The sequence below is a fragment of the Lutra lutra genome, chromosome 5 (assembly GCF_902655055.1).
Source record: "Lutra lutra chromosome 5, mLutLut1.2, whole genome shotgun sequence".
NCBI lineage: Eukaryota > Metazoa > Chordata > Mammalia > Carnivora > Mustelidae > Lutra > Lutra lutra.
In genome coordinates, this window is record NC_062282.1 from 56,520,705 (window position 1) to 56,542,502 (window position 21,798).

Genomic DNA, 21,798 nt, shown 5'->3' on the forward strand with positions numbered 1-21,798 from the left:
TCATGTTGCTCCACTCTCCTCCTCACTCATAAGACATCAGCTGAACTGATTTTCTTTCTGCTTATGAAGTGATTTGAGTGTATTGCCACTTCCGTGCACCTTCATAATCTCTGCCAAGAGTACTCTCTCCTTCTTTGCCTGAGCTTGAACTTTCTGTCTCATTCTACTCATTTCTTTCTCAAGGAAGCATTTCCTGAGCCCTTCAAACCCACTGTGGGCTCCCATTTTCCACTTTGCTGGAATTTTGCCTCTCTTTTGTAGGACTTACATAGTTGCAATGATACAGATAACTTTTTTAATCATGTATTGAATGTGCAATCTGCTGACTAAACTAGAAGTTCCTTAAAAGTTTTAGTATGTCCTTTTCAACACTGAACCAACATTAACAGGCATATTCGCAGTATAATAAATCTTTTGAATTAAAGAAAACAGTGCTTTTCTTCTATCAAAAGTCCACAATCTATAATGACTATCATTTTATAAATCATTGTCTTGGAAATACTCTACCTTTGGTGTGGGGCCTCAAAGGGAAGAACTGGGGAACTTGGGTTATAACCCATTTATGGTATTAGGCAAATGATATCTCTGCAAAATGTGTGACTTTCATTAAAAAACCACGGTGTCTTTAAGTTCTGAACTTTGATTTAAGAACTTTGACTCTTTAATCTTCCAGCTTATCTCCTTTACACAAATGAGGACCTTCTTTTGCTATAAATTTTTCCTTAAATACTACATTAAGAACAACTGTACTTTTTCAGGGTTGCCTGATAAAATGTACTGTGATGAAAAGAATGAAGTTGATAAGTTCGTATCAACTTACATTTCATTTAACTCGATAGAAGTTATATTTGAAAAATAGCAGCATATAAATGGTCGAAACATAGTCACTGAGTCAAGAGAAAAGAGTTACTGTGCTTAGAAATTTCACTCTCCTTGAGGCCACTCCACTCCCATTTCTCATCCTTGTCTAACAAGTTTGCCTCTTAGACTTCCTTATCCTATCAATCTTCACCCCTGCTCTAGTCTGTACACCCACCATCTTTCAAGGTGGATTGTGTCATTCAATTATCACAACAACCCAATGAAACTGAGTAGGTACTATTACTGTCCCCTCATTGTGTCATTCAATTATCACAACAACCCAATGAAACTGAGTAGGTACTATTACTGTCCCCTCATTGTGTCATTCAATTATCACAACAACCCAATGAAACTGAATAGGTACTATTACTGTCCCCTCATTTTATAAATGACAAAGCTGAGGCATAGAGAGTCGATTAAGTTGCCAAAAGTCATAAATGTATTAAGTGGAAACAGGTAGGACTGATTCCTCTATTAGTTATAGTGAGCACAGCACCTAAGACTCACAAAAAGTGGCTAATATATTTTCACATCAGAAGAAAAAATACCCGTAAAAATGTCTTAACACACTGATATAATCTATACCAACATGGTCATAAAGTACAAGTGTGTGTGTGTGTGTGTGTGTGTGTGTGTGTGTGTAGTCATAAAGTACAATTATATGTATATGGAGGCCCACAAGGCAAAAGTGCCTGGAACCCACTATAACATCCTTGAAGTTTGTAATTGTATCTCTTCTCCCCACCCCCCTCTACATAAATAATAACAAGTGTATTAGTGGTATAATAAATAAATCTCTACAATGTCAAAATAAGGTAGCCCTGGGGTCAGGAATTTTAAACAGCCTGCATAACTCCAGAGACCTTGTTCTTGGCTACTGTGATACAGTGCTGAATCAAGTTGTTTATACATAGACACAGCTATTAAGGGGATCCCAGATGTGTGTGGTCACTGTATTTGCCCTTAGATGCAAGTCACTCAGTATCCTTTGTGAGTTCTAAAATGATTTAAATGAATTCTGGGGAAAATAATAACTTCTTCATCTGTGCATATGTGGCTTAATATCACTTATTCATATACATTGGTTCACATTTCCATACTCCTTTATACCATACTCCCCAATTTCTGCCCTTGAGGATTTACACATCATTTTCTTCCCCCAAAGACATTTTCTTCCCTAAAGACATTTTCTTTCTTACTGTTCCCTAGTATTCCATTAAATTTTCACAGCTAACCACTAGTATGAATTGATAAAGTGGCTGATTTTATACTCTGGTTTATTACATGAACCCATCTTTCAAATTATAACTAGAAATCATTAGTTTTTAAGGTGTTTTATGCAGGTGTCTTTCATAAGATATTGAATATTGTGCTTTTGTTCCTAAATAAATCAACTGGCTATTCAGACTAGTAGGGAGATGAAAAATCTGTTCCCAAGCAACACATACCTGTTGTTATTCACCTTCTTAAGATCTGTTTCTAAGAGACCATTGCTATCGAGATTGTTAGCAAGTTCTTGAATGACAAATTATTTCCCATAATATGATCATAATACACTGGATGATGGGTTGATGCAATATGGAATTTAATTAATATGAAACATTTTTTTTAAATCCCCTTTTCTCTTAGGAGCTTTACAAAAGTGATGTCTTGAAAGGCAGAACTGCCATGTATAACAATAACTTAATTCCACCTTCTGTTATCACTGTCTGAGGTGATTTCCCTTCTTTTTCCCTGCCTATTTCTTATCTGTCTACTAATATTATTTGTAGCAGTAGTCATTATAAAATCAGAGACTATATGAGATAAAAGGGACTTTGAGAGGTCACAGAGTGGAAGTACTTCATGCACGCTCTCATAAAAGATAGCTATATCCTTAAATCTTACAAAAGAGAGAAGCACATTTGCTCTCTTTGTTACTCATTTATATGGTTCACAAGGTTAGCTTCATTTTTTGACCTGTTCTACCACCCTTTCCCCAGTTCTTTTTCACTTAAGCTTATTGCCTTGCATTGTCTCTAGTTAGATTCAATCATGTTTGGACACATTTTGTTAAGTTTCCACAATGCCTAAGTATCTGTAAAAACACTACCAAGCTGGCTATTGTGATGGACACTGAACTGAATTCTAAGCTGTGTGACCTTGGGGTAAGACTTGCCACCACTTATTCCTGTTTTCTTCCTTGTCAGAATAAGGTTTGTCGTTGTTTGTATTGATAACTAAAGTCCTATTATTTGTATGAATGAAAATAAACCAATTGAAATAACAGTAACACCTCCTGGGACTGTTAAAAGAGCAAATGGATGCCATTTATCAAGCACGGAGACTGATAGCTAGCATATTGTTTTCTTTTATTTGATAACTCCTTGTTATTGGTAAACGGTGCATTTAATTCAGGAAATAGTAAATTTAATGCATTGAGAATATGAGAAGTATACTTAGAATATGAGAAATATACTTATACCTTCATAATTTCAAACAGACTTGAGAGATATATACAAAACAGCAAGATTCCTTTGTTCAGTCACTGTGTAGGATGTCAACATGGCAATTAATTTTTCCATCAGCACCTAAAATAAGCTTAGTGGTTCTAAATTACTTTACTTCTTGGGATGTTGTACTGTCTCTTAGTTACATTTTTTTGTTTTTAATTTTTTAGTTTACTTTTTATTAAGTTCAATTAACCAACATATTGTACATCATTAGTTTTTGATATTCTGTTCAATGATTCATTAGTTGCATATAATACCCAGGGCTCATCACAACACATACCTTTCTTTTTTTTTTTTTTTTTTTTAAAGATTTTATTTATTTATTTGACAGAGAGAGATCACAAGTAGACGGAGAGGCAGGCAGAGAGAGAGAGAGAGAGAGGGAAGCAGGCCTCCCGCCGAGCAGAGAGCCCGATGTGGGACTCTATCCCAGGACCCTGAGATCATGACCTGAGCCGAAGGCAGCGGCTTAACCCACTGAGCCACCCAGGCGCCCAACACATACCTTTCTTAAGACCCATTACCTAGTTACCACATTTCCCCACCCACTCCCTTCTGCAACTGTCAGTTTGTTTCCCAGAGTCTAGAGTCTCTCATGGTTTGTCTCCTCCTCTGATTTCTTTCCATTCAGGTTTTTAAACAAATTCCAGTGTGCCCTTTGAGGCCTACTCAATATAAAATACTGTTTAGATATTCAAATAAGTATTTCCTTTTTTAAGATTTTACTCATTTACTTCACACACGGAGAGAGCGCACACACACGAGCAGGGGGAGTGGCAGGCAAAGGGAGAGGGAAAAGTGGGCTCTCTACTAAGCAGGAAGCCTGATGTGGGGCTCGATCCCAGAACCCTAGGATCAAGACCTTAGCTGAAGTCAGACACTTAACTAACTGAGCCAATCCGGGTACCCCTCAAATAAATATTTCTTATTATGACTTTTGGAGTATATCTTTGAGAAGATCACATTGATATATATTAATATATTCATATGTGAATATATCTGTATCTATTTATCTGTGATAACCAGATATCTGAACAATTCTTTGTAAATTAAAAAAAATGCAATGATTAAAATAGCATATAAATTACATACACAAATATGTATTTTTCCTGCTACATTAGGTGTTCACAGGGCTTAAATAAGATCAGATATTGCAAGATCTTATATTGGCTTGGACTCAGCTAAGTTGGAAAGAAACAAATTCTTGAAACCCTTTTCAGGAGATTCAGATCAAAATTGCTTCCCCTATTTATTAACATATTGTCAGAAATATGTTAATAAAACTTTGTTCTCATTCCCTTTCTTAATTTTTATCTTAACATACTAGCTTTGTGTTTTTTTCTGACAATTTACATACATTGTGTATCATCAGAATTCACTAGGGAAAATATGAGTTTCTTAATCTTAGCTGTTAAGCTATTTATCTTCCCTTTAAGGGATAGAAATAAGGAAGAAACAAGTTTGGAAGAAAATAGTTTTAGGCAAACTGACCATATACTGCCAGTATTTTTTTAATTGATTAATTAATTTGAGAGGGGGTGCAGAGAGAGAGGGTAAGAGAGTCTTAAGCAAACTCCACACTCATCATGGAGCTCCATCTCATGACCCTGAGGTCGTGACCTGAGCTGAGCCAAGAGTCCTCCATTTAACCAACTGTGTTTAACCCCTGCTGGTATTTACCTTATTATTTCTAGTAATACTTTGCATGATTATCTAGAATCGACAATGGGGATCCCCAAATTTGTCAACACTACCTCCTTGACCAGAAATCTGGGGACTGGAGGGAAGAGGCTACCTGCTCTAAAGGGAGCTCTGCTATCAAAAGAAAGTTGGTTTTCACCTAAGACTTTCGTAAAAAGAGTATTTGAACACAGAGGAAGGAGGCATATGCAAGATGAGGCGATGGAGAGTTAGTGATGAGTGATGGCTAAAGTGGGTATTTTTAGAAAATTTTACCAGGGAAGTTAAGGAGATAGTTTTATTTCTTAGAGGTACTAAACTAGAACAAGGCAGGGAGTTGAGAGATGATTGTCAGAAACATGAAATTGTTGGGACCAATAGGTCCATATGTCCCAAAGACTCTCTGGTATGAATTACAAGTGACGAGGTTTTTATTAAACAAACAAACATATCAACCAACCAACCAACAGACAAAAAAAGAAAAAAAAAAAGTTTGAGATTTTTTCCAACTTGCTCAGTTAATGATGGAAAGTATCAAATTTTACTAGCAGTTTATTCTAATGTCTAACCTAGAAAAGAATTTTCTAATTATACCCATTGAATCAAAAGGAGTAGATATTTCAGAAAGTTGAATCCAAGCTTCCAATCCTTGCCTAAACAGAGAAATAAGAAAATTAATATTCCCTAATTTTGGTTTTCTATATATTTTACTTTTTTATTTTACTGAGTTTTTGAGATGTAATTAATACAAAACTCAGGGAAGCTAGAGAAAAGATAATCTCTGTAAATGACAGTGATTTTGGAGTGAAATTTGCAGTCCATTTTCTCTGAGTTTAGTCTTTCACATGCTTACCACTTTTTAAAATTTTTTTCATGACAGAACAAATCCCTGTTTGGGGTAATAAGAGGTTTTTGTTTTGGGGTTTTTTGTCTGGTTGTTTTTTGTTTTTGTTTTTGTTTTTGTGAAAAATAAATAAAGGTAAGTTATGTGAGTAAATCTCATCCAATGATTATTTTCTTTTCAAGTAAAATGCCATTTTAAGAAATGGTCAACATTTAAAATAAATACATATTTTATTATAAACAAATTATTTTTAAAGGACACTTTTTTATTTTTTTATTTTTATTAACATATAATGTATTATTTGTTTTAGGGGTACAGGTCTGTGAATCATCAGTCTTATACAATTGACAGAACTTACCATACCATAGCACATACCCTCCCTAGTGTCCGTCACCCGACCACCCTATCCCTCCAACAATCTTTAGTGTGTTTCCTGAGTTTTAAGAGTCTCTATTGTTTGTCTCCCTCCCCAGATCCATCTTGTTTCATTTCTCCCTCCCTTCCCCTAACAACCTCCCACCCTACCTCTCAAATTCCTTGTATCAGAGAAATCATGTAATAATTGTCTTTCTTGGATTAACTTATTTTGCTCAGCATAATACCTTCTATTTCCACCCACATCATTGCAAATGGCAAGATTTCAGGTTTTTGATGGCTGCATAGTATTCCATTGTATAAATATAACACTGCTTCTTTATCCATTCATCTATGATGGACATCTAGGCTCTTTCTATAGTTTGGCTGTTGTGGACATTGCTATTGTAAACATTCAGGTGCACATGCCCATTAAGATCCCTATATTTGTATTTTTTTATTAATTTTTAAATTTATTAATAAACATATAATATATTTTATGCCCAGGGGTACAGGTCTGTGAATTGCCAGGTTTACACATTTCACAGCACTCACCATGGCACAGACACTCCACAATGTCCATAGCCCCACCACCTTCTCCCGACCCCCCTCCCCCCAGCAACCCTCAGTCTGATTTTGAGATTGGGTCTTTTATGGTTTGTCTCCCTCCCGATCCCATCTTGTTTCATTTATTCTTTTCCTACCCACCAAAGCCCCCATGTTGCATCTCCACTTCCTCATATCAGGGAGATCATATGATAGTTGTCTTTCTCCAATTGACTTATTTCACTAAGCATAATACCCTCTAGTTCCATCCACGTCATCGCAAATGGCAAGATTTCATTTCTTTTGATGGCTGCATAGTATTCCATTGTGTGTATATATACACCATATATATATATAATTGTCTGTATTTCTTTGGTGTTCGTTGTGATCTCTCCTCTTTCATTCATGATTTTATTTATTTGGGTCCTTTCTGTTTTCTTTTTGATAAGTCTGGCCAGGGGTTTATCAATGTTATTAAAAGAACCAGCTCGTAGTTTCATTGATTTGTTCTATTGTTTTTTTAGTTTCTATTTCATTGATTTCTGCTCTGATCTTTATGATTTCTCTTCTGCTGGGTTTAGGCTTTCTTTATTGTTCTTTCTCCAGCTCCTTTAGGTGTAGGGTTAGGTTGTATATTTGAGACCTTTCTTGTTTCTTGAAAAAGGCTTGTACTGCTATATATTTTCTCTCAGGACTGACTTTGTTGTGTCCCACAGCTTTTGAACCATTGTGTTTTCATTATCATTTTTTTTATGAATTTTTTTTCATTTCTTCTTTAAATTCCTGGTTGACCCATTCATTTTTTTAGAAGGATGTTGTTTAGTCTCCATGTATTTGGATTCTTTCCAAATTTCCTCTAGTGATTGGGTTCTAGCTTCAGTGCATTGCAGTCTGAAAATATACAGGGGATGATCCCAATCTTTCGATACCAGTTGAGACTTGATTTATGACCCAGGATGTGGTCTTTTCTGCAGAATGTTCCATGTGCATTAGAGAAGAATGTGTATTCTGTTGCTTTGGGATGGAATGTTCTGAATATATCTGTGATGTCCATTTGGTCCAGTGTGTCATTTAAGGCCTTTATTTCCTTGTTGACCTTTTGCTTGGATGATCTGTCCATTTCAGTGAGGAGAGTGTTAAAATCCCCTGCTATTATTGTATTACTGTCAATGTGTTTCTTTGATTTTGTTATTAATTGGTTTATATAGTAGGCTGCTCCCATGTTAGGGGCATAGATATTTAAAATTGTTAGATCTTCTTGTTGGACAAACACTTTGAGTATGATATAGTGTCCTTCCTCATCTCTTATTATAATCTTTGGCTTAAAATCTAATTGATCTGATAGGAGGATTTCCACCCCAGCTTTCTTCTCATGTCCATTAGCATGGACCCTGGATTGCTACCCCAGCTTTCTTCTGATGTCCATTAGCATCCACCCCCTCACTTTAAATCTGGAGGTGTCTTCGGGTCTAAAATGAGTTTCTTGTAGGCAGTATATTGATGGGTTTTGTTTTTTTATCCATTCTGATACCCTGTGTCTTTTGATTGGGCATTTAGCCCATTTACATTCATGGTAACTATTGAGAGATATGATTTTAGTGCCATTGTATTGCCTGTAAGGTGACTGTTACTGTATATTGTTTCTCTTCCTTTGATCTACTACTTTTAGGCTCTCTCTTTGCTTAGAGGACCCCTTTCAATATTTCCTGTAGAGCTGGTTTGGTGTTTGTAAATTCTTTCAGTTTTTGTTTGTCCTGGAAGCTTTTAATCTCTCCTTTTATTTTCAATGAAAGCCTAGCTGGATATAGTATTCTTGGCTGCGTGTTTTTCTCGTTTAGTGCTCTGAATATATCATGCCAGCTCTTTCTGGCCTGCCAGGTCTCTGTGGATAAGTCTGCTGCCAATCTAATATTTTTACCATTGTATGTTACAGACTTCTTTTCCTGGGCTGCTTTCAGGATTTTCTCTTTGTCGCTAAGACTTGTAAATTTTACTATCAGGTTACGGGGTGTGGACCTATTTTTATTGATTTTGAGGGGCATTCTTTGCATCTCCTGGATTTTGATGTTTGTTCCTTCTGCCATATTAGGGAAATTCTCTACTATAATTCTCTCCAATATACCCTCTGTCCCTCTCTCTCTTTCTTCTTCTGGAATCCCAATTAGTCTAATATTGTTTCTTCTTATGATATCATTTAACTCTCGAATTCTTCCCTCATGTTCCAGTAGTTGGTTGTCTCTCTTCTGCTCAGCTTCTTTATTCCCTGTCATTTTGTCTTCTATATCACTAATTCTCTCTTCTGCTTCATCTATCATACCAGTAAGAGCCTCCATTCTGTAATGTACCTCATTAATACTTTTTTTTTTATTTCAGCTTGGTTAGATTTTAGTTCTTTTATTTCTCCAGAAAGGGAGTTTATCTCTCCAGAGAGGGTTTCTCTAATATCTTCCATGCTTTTTTTGAGCCCCCCTAGAACCTTGAGAATAGTCATTCTGAACTCTAGATCTTTCATATTGCCAATATCCGGTTTTGTTTAGGTCCCTAGCCTTGAGTACTGCATCTTGTTCTTTTTTTTTGTGGTGAGTTTTTCCGCCTTGTCATTTTGTCCAGATAAGAATGTATAAAGGAGAAAATAAAATGTTAAAAGGGTGGTAAAGAATCCAGGAAAATGTGCTTTGACCAAATCAGAAGGGACCCCAAATCATGGGAGGAAGAAAGGGAATAAAAAAGAAGTTCAGAAAAAAGAGAAGAAAAGAAAACAAATAAAATAAAGAAAAAATATTAAAAAAGAAAATAAATATATATATATATATATATATATATATATATATATTAGACTGCCAACTACACAAGGTCACTCACTTAATTTTGGGAGTATTTTGGTCTCTTAGTAGGAACTACCTCCCAAAATTTTATAGGATGAAAAACATATATAAGGGTAGGCACAATGAAGAGATGGAATAAGCCTGTAAAGATGAGAATTTTTTTTTAATTTCTAAAAAATGAGTTGATAAAGCAAGTTGGTTGGTAGAATAAAGAAAAAAAAAGTGGAGAGAATTTCTTGGGCTGGAGACCAGAACAAGCCTGGAGCTAGATTTAGGATATATTTTGATCTATTAAGAGAAGCTGTACCCCAAATTTTTTAGAAGAAAAAAGCTATGTGTATATAAAAAATATAGTTAGATACAATAGAGGATAAAATATGACTATAATAAGGAAGGTTAAAGAAAAGATTATTATTTTTTGTAAGGTATTTTTAAGATAAATTAATTAAAAAAATAAGAGGAAATGGTAAAAGTTAAAAAAAAATTAGCAGCAGAAAAAAGAAAAAAAAATTAACTGCAAGACTAAAGAATCATGGGGAGAAAGCCATGAATTCCTTGCTTTGCTTTGTCCTCCTCTGGAATTCCACTCTTCTCCTTGGTAAGTGAAGTTGGTGTTGACTGGGTTTCTTCTTGATCTTCTGGGGAAGGGGCCTATTGTAGTGATTCTCAATTGTCTTTGCCCGAGGCGGAATTGCCCCACTCTTATCAGGGTCCAGGCTAAGTAATCTGCTTGTGTTTGCTTTTGGGAGCTTTTGTTCCCTGAAAGCTTTCCATAGAGTTCCAGAGGACGGGAATGATAAGGGCAGCCTCCCAGTCTCTGGCCCAGAGGAGCCAAGAGCCCCAGGGCCCCTCTCCTGAGTGCGCCCTCAGAGAAAAGCACTCAATCGCTCTGTCTCCCTGGCCTTTGGCCGCACTTGGAGAAAAGCGATCGATCGGTTGGTCCCTGGCCTCTGGTCAAGCCCAGAGAAAAGTGCTCAATCACTCACACTTGGAGAAAAGCACTTGGTCACTCCCATCTCCCCAGCCTCCAGCTGTGCACTTGGAGAAAAGCGATCAGTCACTCTGTCTTCATGGTCTCTGGCGTTGCTCTGAGCTCACCCAGCCTGTGCCCAGTTCAAGGTAACCCTGAGTTGAGAGCTCACGCCTCAGCTTTTTCACTGTAGCCAGTTTCCCCGCTCTAATACCTGAAAGCTCTGCAATAATCAGACACCCCCAGTACTTCTGTGACCCCGCGGGACCTGGGGCTACGCTGACCCCGTGTGAGCTTCACCTCAGTTTAGCCTCTGGAGCGATGTCCCTCAGTAGAGCAGACTTTTAAAAAGTCCTGATTTTGTGCTCCATTGCTCCGCCACTCGCTGGGAGCCAGCCCCTCCCCCCACAGTCTATCTTCCCATCATTTTGGATTCATTTTTCTGCTAGCCCTACCTTTCAGAAAGTGATCAATTTTCTGTTTCTAGAATTGTTGCTCTTCTCTTCAATTTACCGTTGGATTTGTAGGTGTTCTCAATTGTTAGATAAGCTATCTAGCTGATCTCCTATTACCTGATGTCATCTCAGCCTGCTACTTCTCCGCCATCTTGACTCCTCTGTGCTATATTTGTATTTTTAAGGTAAATACCCAATAATGCAATTCCTGTGTCATAGGTTAGTTCTGTTTTCAACTTTTTGAGAAACCTGCATACTGTTTTCCAGAGTGGCTACACCAGCTTGCATTCCCACCAACAGTGTAGGAAGGTTCCCCTTTCTCCGCATCCTTGCCAACACCTGTCATTTCCGGACTTGTTAATTATAGCCCTTCTGACTGGTGTGAAGTAGATTCTCATTGTGGTTTTGATTTGTGTTTCCCTGTAGCCAAGTGATGTGGAGCACTTTTTCATGTGTCTGTTGGCCATCTGGATGTCTTCTTTGCAGAAATGTCTGTTCATGTCTTCTGTCCATTTCTTGATTGGATTATTTGTTCTTTGGGTGTTGAGTTGGATAAGTTCTCTATAGATTTTGGATACTAATCCTTTATCTGATATGTCATTTACAAATATCTTCTCCCATTCTGTCAGTTGCTATTGGTTTTGTTGACTGTTTCTTCTGCTGTGCAAAAGCTTTTATCTTGATGAAGTCCCAGTGGTTCATTTTTGCCCTTGCTTCCCTTGCTCTTGGCGATGTTTCTGGGAAGAAGTCACTGTGGCTGAGGTTGAAGAGGTTGCTGCTGGTGTTCTCCTCAAGGATTTTAATGGATTCCTGTCTCACATTGAGACACTCCATTTGGAGTCTATTTTTGTGTGTGGTATAAGCAAGTGGTCCAGTTTGATTCTTCTGCATGTGGCTGTCCAATTTTCCCAACACCATTTGTTGAAGAGACTTTTTTCCATTGGACATTCTTTCCTGCTTTGTCAAAGAGTAGTTGACCATAGAGTTGAGGGTCCATTTCTGGGCTGTCTGCTCTGTTCTGTTGATCTGTATGTTGTTTTAGTGCCAGTACCATACTGTCTTGATGACTACAGTTTTGTAATAGAGCTTGAAGTCTGGAATTGTGATGCCACCAACTTTGGCTTTCTTTTTCAACATTCTTCTGGCTATTTGGGGTTTTCTCTGGTTCCATATAACTTTTAGGACTAATTTTCCCATTTCTTTGAAAAGAATTGATGGTATTTTGATAGGGATTGCATTAAATGTGTAGATTGCTTTAGGTAGCATAAACATTTTCACATTATTTGTTCTTCCAATCCATGAGCATGGAACATTTTTCCGTTTGTGTCTTCCTCAATTTCTTTCATGAATACTTTATAGTTTTCTGAGTACAGATTCTTTGCCTCTTTGATTAGTTATATTCCTAGGTATCTTTTGGTTTTGGGTGCAATCATAAATGGGATCAGCTCCTTAATCTCTCTTTCTTCTGTCTTACTGTTACTTACTTAATTACTTACTTACTGTTACTTACTTACTACTTACCAACAGTAAGTAGTAATCATAGAAATGCAAGTAAAATCATAGAAATGCAACTGATTTTTGTGCATTGATTCTATATCCTGACACTTTACTGAATTCCTTTATGAGTTCTAGTAGTCTTGGAGTTTTTGGGTTTTCCACATAAAATATCATATCATCTGCAAAGAGTGAGAGTTTGGCTTCTTTACCGATTTGGATGCCTTTTATTTCTTTTTGTTGTCTGACTGCCAAGGCTAGGACTTCTAGTTCTGTGTTGAATAAAAGTAGTGATAATGGGGTGCCTGGGTGGCTCAGTGGGTTAAGCCGCTGCCTTCGGCTCAGGTCATGATCTCAGGGTCCTGGGATCGAGTCCCGCATCAGGCTCTCTGCTTGGCGGGGAGCCTGCTTCCCTCTCTCTCTCTCTCTCTCTGCCTGCCTCTCCATCTACTTGTGATCTCTCTGTCAAATAAATAAACAAAATCTTTAAAAAAAAAAAAGTAGTGATAATGGACATCCCTCCTATGTTCCTGACATTAAGGGAAAAGTTCTCAGTCTTTCTCCATTGAGAATGACATTAGTGGTGGGTTTTTCATAGATGGGTTTGGTGACATTGAGGTATGTACCATCTATCCCTACAGTGTGAAGAGTTTTGATCAAGAAAGGATGCTTTGCTTTGTCAAATGCTTTTTCAGCATCTATTGGGAGTATTTTATGGTTCTTATTCTTTCTTTTATTAATGTATTGTATTACATTGATTGATTTGCAGTTTTTGAACCAACCTTACAGCCCTGGAATAAGTCCCACTTGGTCATGGTGAATAATCCTTTTAATCCTTTTAATGTACTGATGGATCCTATTATCTAGTATTTTGATGAGAATTTTAGCATCTTTGTTCATCAAGGATATTGATCCTTAGATGGGGTCTTTGTCTGGTTTTGGGATCAAGGTAATGCTGGCCTCATAAAATGAGTTTGGAAGTTTTCCTTCCATTTCTATTTTTTTGGTACAGTTTCAGGAGAATAGGTATTAATTCTTCTTTAAATGTTTGGTAGAGTTCCCCTGGGAAGCCATCTGGCCCTAGACTCTAGCTTTTTGGGAGAAATCTGATGACTGCTTCAATCTCCTTACTGGTTACGGGTCTGTTCAGGTTTTCTATTTCTTCCTGGTTCACTTTTGATAGTTTGTATGTCTCTAGGCATGCATCCATTTCTTCCAGATTGTCAAATTTGCTGACATATAGTTGCTCATAATATGTTTTTATAATTGTTTGTATTTCTGTGGTGTTGGTTGCGATCTCTCCTCTTTCATTCATGATTTTATTAATTTGGGTCCTTTCTGTTTTCTTTTTGATAAGTCTTGCCAGGGGTTTATCAATCTTATTAATTCTTTCAAAGAACAAGCTCCTGGTTTCATTGATTTGTTCTACTGGTTTTTATGGTTTCTATTTCATTGATTTCTGCTCTGATCTTTATTATTTTTCTTCTCCTGCTGGGTGTAGGCTTTCTTTGCTCTTCTCTCTCCAGCTCCTTTAGGTGTAGAGTTAGGTTGTGTATTTGAGACTTTCTTGTTTCTTGAGAAAGGCTTGTATCTCTATATATTTTCCTCTCAGGACTGTCTTTGCTGTATGCCACAGATTTTGAACAGTTGTGTTTTAATTTCATTTGTTTCCATGATTTTTTCACTTCATCTTTAATTTCCTGATTGACACATGCACTCTTTTGTAGGATGCTCCTTAGCCTCCATGTATTTGAGTTCTTTCCAACTTCCCTCTTGTGATTGAGTTCTAGCCTCAGAACATTGTGGTCTGAAAATATGCAGGGATTGATCCCAATCTTTTGGTACAGGTTGAGACCTAATTTGTGACTCAGGATGGGATCTATTCTGGGGCATGTTCCATGTGCACTAGAGAAGAATGTGTATTCTGTTGCTTTGGGTTGGAATGTTTTGAATATATATGTGATGTTCATCTGATCCAGTGTGTTATTTAAGGCCTTTATTTCCTTGTTGTTCTTTTGCTTGGATGATCTGTCCATTTCACTGAGGGGGGTGTTAAAGTCCCCTGCTATTATTGTATTACTGTCAATGTGTTTCTTTGATTTTGTTATTAATTGGTGTATATAGTTGGCTGCTCCCATGTTAGGGGCATAGATATTTAAAATTGTTAGATCCTCTTGCTGGACAGACCCTTTGAGTATGATATATTGTCCTTCCTCATCTCTTATTATAATCTTTGGCTTAAAATCTAATTTATCTCAAAGGAAGTTCTCCACCCCAGCTTTCTTTGAATGTCCATTATCATGGTAAATTGTTTTCCACCTCCTCACTTTAAATCTGGAGATGTCTTTGGGTCTAAAATGAGTTTCTTATAGACAGCATATTGATGGGTCTTGTTTTTTTATCCATTCTGATACCCTTTGTCTTTTGATTGGGGCATTTAGCCCATTTACATTCAGGGTAACTATCGAAAGATATGAATTTGGTGTCATTGTATTGCCTGTAAGGTGAAGTTAGTGTCTCTTGTCTCTTTTCCTGTCTGGTCTACTACTTTTAGGCTCTCTCTTTGCATACAGGACGCCTTTCAATATTTCCTGTAGGGCTGGTTTGGTGTTTTCAAATTCTTTGAATTTTTGTTTGTCATGGAAGCTTTTAATCTCTCCTTCTATTTTCAATGATAGCCTAACTGGATATAGTATTCTTGGCTGCTTTCTCATGTAGTGCTCTAAATATATCATGCCACTTCTTTCTGGCCTGCTAGGTCTCTGTGGATAGGTCTGATGCCAATCTCATGTTTTTACCATTGTATGTTACAGACTTCTTGTCCTGGGCTGCTTTCAGGATTTTCTCTTTGTCACTAAGACTTGAAAGTTTTACTATTAGATGACAGGGTGTGGACCTATTCTCATTGATGTGTGGGGGGGTTCTCTGCACCTCCTGTATTTTGATGCTTATTCCCTTTGCCTTATTAGGGAAATTCTCCACATAATTCACTCCAATATACCTTCTGCCCCATTCTCTCTTTCTTCTTCTTCTGGAATCCCAATTGGTCTAATATAGTTTCATCTTATAGTATCACTTAACTCTTGACTTCTCCCCCAAGAGAGAAACTTTGCTCAGCTTCTTTATTCTCCATCATTTGGTCTTCTATATCCCTATTTCTCTCTTCTGCCTCTTTTATCCTAGCAGTGAGAGCCTATGTTGTGATTGTACCTCATTAATAGCTTTTTTGATTCCAGTTTGGTTAGATTTTAGTTCTCTTATTTCTCCAGAAAGGGCTTTTATTTCTCCAGACAGGGTTTCTCTAATATCTTCCATGCCCTTTTTGAGCCCAGCTAGTGCCTTGAGAATCATCATTCTGAACCCTGGATCTGACATATGACCAATGGTTGTATTGATTAGGTCCCTAGCCTTCAGTACTGCCTCTTATTCTTTTTTCTGTAGTGAGTTTTTCCACCTTCTCATTTTATCCAGATAAGAATATATGAACAAGAGAATAAAATACTGCAAGGGTGGCAAAGACCACAGGAAAATGTATGCTAACCAAATCAGAAGAGACCCCAAGTCAGGGGGAGAAAAAAGAGGTTGAAAAGAAGCTTAATTTTTAAAAAAATTATAAATATAAAAAAATTGTGTATTAGACAGATGAATAGAACAGAGCCACCCACTTGATTTTGGGTGTATTTTGGTCTCTTAGAAGAAAGTACCTCCCAAAATTTTAAAGAAGGAAAAACTTATATATATACCAAAATAAGAGTAAACATGATGAAGGGATGGAATATGAATATAAAGATGAAAATAAAAATAAATTCTATAAAAGGAATTGTTAAGATAAGTTGGTTGGAAAAAGAAAGAAATAGAGAGTGGAAAGAATTTGCTCAGGCTGGAGACTAGAACAAAGCTCTGTGCTAGATTTAGGGTATATTTTGACCTATTGGAAGAAATTGTATCCCAAAATTTTTTATAAGAAAAAACCCTAGGGGGGGCCTAGGTGGCTCAGTAGGTTAAGCCTCTGCCTTTGGCTCAGGTCATGATCTCAGGGTCCTGGGATCAATCCCCTCATCGGGCTCTCTGCTCAAAAGGGAGCCTGCTTCCCCCTTCCTCTCTGCCTGCCTCTCTGTCTACTTGTGATCTCTCTCTGTCAAATAAATAAAATAAATAAAATATTTTAAAAAAGGAAAAAACCTATATGTATACAAAAATATAGCTAGATATAATGAAGAATAAAATATGACTATAATAATGAATGTTTTAAAAGTTTTTTTTTTTAATTAGAAAGGTATTGTTAAGATAAACTAGTTTAAAAATGCTAAAAGAGGAAAGAGGAAAAGTTAAAAAATTAGGATAAGAAAAAATAAATTTAGAAAAAATTAATTAACTTTGCAAGACTAAAGAACCATGGTGAGAAAGCCATAAATTCCATGCTGTACTTTCTCATCCTCTGGAATTCCACTGTTCTTCTTGATCAGTGAGCTTGGTCGTAGCTGGATGTTCTTGCTGATCTTCTGGGGTAGGGGCCTGTTGGAGTGGTTCTCAAATGTCTTTGCCTGAGGCAGAATTGTGCCACCCTTGCCAGGGGCTGGGCTAAGTAATCTGTTCAGTTCGCTCTCAGGAGCTTTTGTTCCCTGAACGCTTTCCATAGCACTCTGAAGGACGGGGATGAAAATGGCAGCATCCCAATCTCCAGCCCAGAGGAGCTGAGAGCTGGGTCCCCACTTCTCAGTGCGCCCTTGGAGAAAAGCGGTCAATCACTCCCATCTCCCTAACTCCAACTACACTCTGAGCTCACCCAGCCTGTGACCAAGTGTCTGTCTCGGGTGCACATCCCCATTTGGAGTCTCTAAACCCAGCAGATTCCTGTGTGCTGCTCCTCCAGAGGAGGAAGGTGAGTCTCCCTGAATCTGCCATGTGTGGGGTCTCTGCTTAAAGAGCAGTGGCCCAACTATGCTGCAGATCACAGTTTAAGGTAACCCCGAGCTGAGAGCTCACTCCTCAGTTCCATCTCTGTAGTCAGCTTCCCCGCTCTGATACCTGCAAGCTCTGCTACACTCAGACACCCCTGGTCCTTCTGTGAACCTGCAGGACCTGAGACCACACTCTCTCCATGAGGGCTCCACCCCTGCTTAGCCTCTGGAGTGATGTCCTTCAGTGAAGCAGACTTCTAAAAGTTCAGATTTTGTGCTCCACTGCTCCACCACTTGCTGGGAGCCCGCCCCTCCCCCTGTGGTCTATCTTCCCATCACTTCAGATTCACTTCTCCACATGTCCTACCTTTCAGAACGTGGTTGATTTTCGGTTTCTAGAATTGCTGCTCTTCTCTTTGATCTCCTGTTGGGTTTGTTGGTGTTCAGAATGGTTTGATAACTATCTAGCTGAACTCCTGCAACCTGATGTCATGTCAGTCTGCTACTCCTCTGCCATCTTGACTCCTTCAGCACATGTATTTTAAAAACAATTTTCTTAATACTGTTATATGTAGATAGTTTTAAGATTTATATATCGATATTAGTTAATAATTACAGTGGATAATCTGTATAGTATTATTTCGCTGTGGTTTCTGAAAACTACTCTGAATTTTCAGAGGAAGAAAAAATTAGTTTGGCTAAGTCAGTTGAGGCTGTTTTCAGGAATGGTGGTTCAGTGTTTGAGAGCTAGCCAGACTGTAATCTGGGAGGTAAAAAATGGATAGGGATCTAACCTAGATCCTTTACTCATACATTACCCACTCAGTTCTCTCCTAAAATTGTGTGGTTGTATGGAACTCCCATGCAAGGGACAAAAGTATTCCTTAGGTTCAAGCTGTGAGGAGGAAGGGGAAAATCATCCTTTATTCACATGGCTTTTACTTTCCATAAAGCACTTCCAAAGATCTTGAGATCCATGACCCACATACATGAATAGAGTTTATCTAGTTCTAGTACATAAATTGAATATTATGCTGGATTAGTTATCTAAAATTCATTCATTTAAGAATTATTTTGAGCACCTATTATGTGCTAGATACTGTTTTGGAACTGAAAAATCACTAGGGGATAAAACAAGGTCCCTGTAGAGCTTATATCATGGGGCTATAGAGGGATAAAAGAGGAAAATGAATACATAGATTAGTAAATAAATGAAATTGTAATATATCACACGATGATATCTGATACACAAAATAATAATAAAACATCGTCAAAGGAAGATGAGTGTCAAAGTGAGGGGGTGCTTTATACAAGCTACGTCACATAGAATAATCAAAGTAGACATTGCTAATAAGATGACACTTGAACAGCCATGGTAAGAAAGGAAAGAAGGAGCCCTGAGGATGACTAACGTAAGAATCTTCAAAGGAAAAGGAACCATAAGAGCAAATGTCTGGATGTGGAAACTGCTGGATGTTTTTGAAGAGCAGTGGGGAAGTCACTGTGTTTTGAGCAGATTAATCCAAAAGGATAGTATGGCAGACAGGAAGATAGTGGTAGAATGAGAATCTCCAGACCAATATCTAGACTACTTTTCTTTTTTTTATTCTTCTGAATGAGGTACAGAGTTAATAGAGAGATTCAAGTAGCAAATAATGATATTTAATTTTTTAATGTATAATACATTTAGGAACTTAATAATAAATGTTATATATGACAGATTTACACTAAAAGGTCTTACTCCCACATCTATCTCTATTATCTTGGTTTACCTGCATTTTTGCATAACCATTTTTATGAGTTACGTAAAAGTTTATTATTATATGTTTATTTTTAGACATATTTAAGGATTTAGAAATATATTTCTTTTCCCACTTTTCCCACTGCTTCACTTTTTTACCGATATTTTCCTACTTTACACACACTTTCCTTCTTGCCTATTTTCATCTAATCATATATTCTGTCACGTTCTATATCAGTAAATAAAGATCACCCTCATTCTTTATTTTTATACAGCTGCATACTATTCCATTGTTTGGATATAGCATAATTTAATATTATTGTTCTACTTCTGGCCATTTCAGTTGTTAACAATTTTGGCTATTACAAACAGTGTTCTAATGGAAAACCTAACTAATTTCATATATGTGTGGTAGTTAAAGACCCACAAATGAATACATTCTCAGAGTTGAGGTTGCTCTTTGAGGTTATATATTTATTTTGATAAATATTACTTGACCCCCTCAAAGTTCTTGAATCATCTGTATTCTCACTAGCTACCGTTTGGATATGATTTTATCTTTTTGAGAATTATATTGAGCATCTTCTTATATTACTCTAAGACATCTGCATTTTATTTTTTTCTGTTGTGTGTGTGTATATATATATATATATATATATATATATACAAATATATATATTTCTCTCCTTTACTAATTTATAAAATTAGATTTTTTTTCTTTTCAACTTAAGTAGCCTTACTATATAGGAAGAATAGGCTTTAGTTTGTGCTATTTGTTACTTTTTGGTTTTTTTACAGTTTATCCTTTAATTTTAACTTGCCTTTATACTTAATTCTTAATACAATTTATGACTTAAACTTTATAAAAATAATTTTAGGTGTTTTGTTTTGTATAGATTGCAGTTGGTTATGGATAGAAGCAAGGAAGCAAGTTAGGAGCTTGTTGCAATAATCCAGGGAATAGATAATGGTGACTCAAATTGGCATGACATCAGGGGAAATAGTTGGAAGTTAACAAATCTGGGATGTATCTTGAAGGTGGAACCAACAGAAGTTGCTAATGGATATGGGCTCTGTGAGGGAGAAAAAAATAAGAATTGAAGATGAAAACAGTGTTTCTAATCTGAGCAACTGAAAGATGGACTTGTTGTTAAATGAGTCCATGGAAGAAATAGGTATAGAATGAGACTTCCAAAGGGAGATGATGAGCAGGCAATTGGGTAATCAGTTTTTGGGGAACTCTATTGGCTGGAGATATGAAAGTGCATAAATTATATTTAAGATCATAAGACTGCATGAGATTCCAAAGAGAATAAATGTAGACAAACAAGAACTGAGAGTTGGGAAAATGAGAAATAACATAAGGGAGTAAGGGGAGATGGTGCTTGTATTTGGACAAGAGCCAAAGGAAAATGGTCCCAAAAGCTAAAGGAAGAAATATTTCAAGGAATGAATAATAATCATTACAAAATTCTACTCATACATTGAATAAAAGGAGAACTGAGAACTATCTGTTAAATTTAACATTGTGAATGTCATGACTTTCATAAGATTTGTTTTGGTAGAGTGATAAGATTTAAAGAATATTAGAGATATAGTGATTTTTTAAAAAATAGCATCATAATATAGGACATGATAATCAGAATGATATAGTATAGAGGGCAAAGCAAATTATTTAAAAGAAAAGAGAAAATTGTTGGTGTTATATCCTTGAGTTATGAGATAAAATTTGGTCTATCCCAAATTACATTATTTAGTATTCAGTGGAGCATGTAGTCAACATCATTGTATTTGCTCTAGCCTCACTGATCTGTCCAGTTACAGGAATAGACTAAACAGAGAATTAAATTGAACTAGGATTTGGATATTTCCAGGCACTTACAAGTGACAGGGAGGAAAGTGTTGGGGTTGAGTCTATAGACATGAGCCTCATGTCTGGAATGGGCCATATAATTCAAATTGGCTAAGGATGGAAGTTAGGATGTGAAAGGTTGAAAGACCATGGACATATTCTAGGATAGTGGCCTATGCGTCCTAAGAAAGAATAACAACTGTTGAAGCTATGGAATTAATGGGAAGTCCTTGAAATATAGGAGGTGATGTTTTGGAGAGTAGAATGCCTAAAATGGAGAAAACATAATAGTTGGTTAAAAAAAATATATTGAGTTGTACCTCAGTGTGCTATGGAGTAAAGAAAATTCATTTAAAGAGAGGAGGTAAAAGAACTGTGAATCAGGATTTTTAGTATTATCTTTGTGACTATTAAAAGATCATCCAAGAACTAAGAAAATACTGTTACTTGCTCAAGTCTAGTTGGTGTCAATTCCTAACTGTATCTTGAAGATTAATGTCCTGATTTCTCCTCAAACTGACCCTACTTAGTGATATGGGATTAGGTCTTATGAGATTGCTCTAAAGACCTAGCCATATAAATCACATAGACTATAGGATGTGCTTTTAACCAACTCAGTCTGCTCTACCATTAGGAAAAAAACAAAAACAAAAAACAAAAAACAAAAACACAAATTATAAACTGTTTCCATTCTGAAGTGGGTATGAATTAGAAACTTCTATTTTCAAAACTCCCATCTGCTAAACCTGAATGCCTAAAGTAAATAAATTTTTACATTTTCAA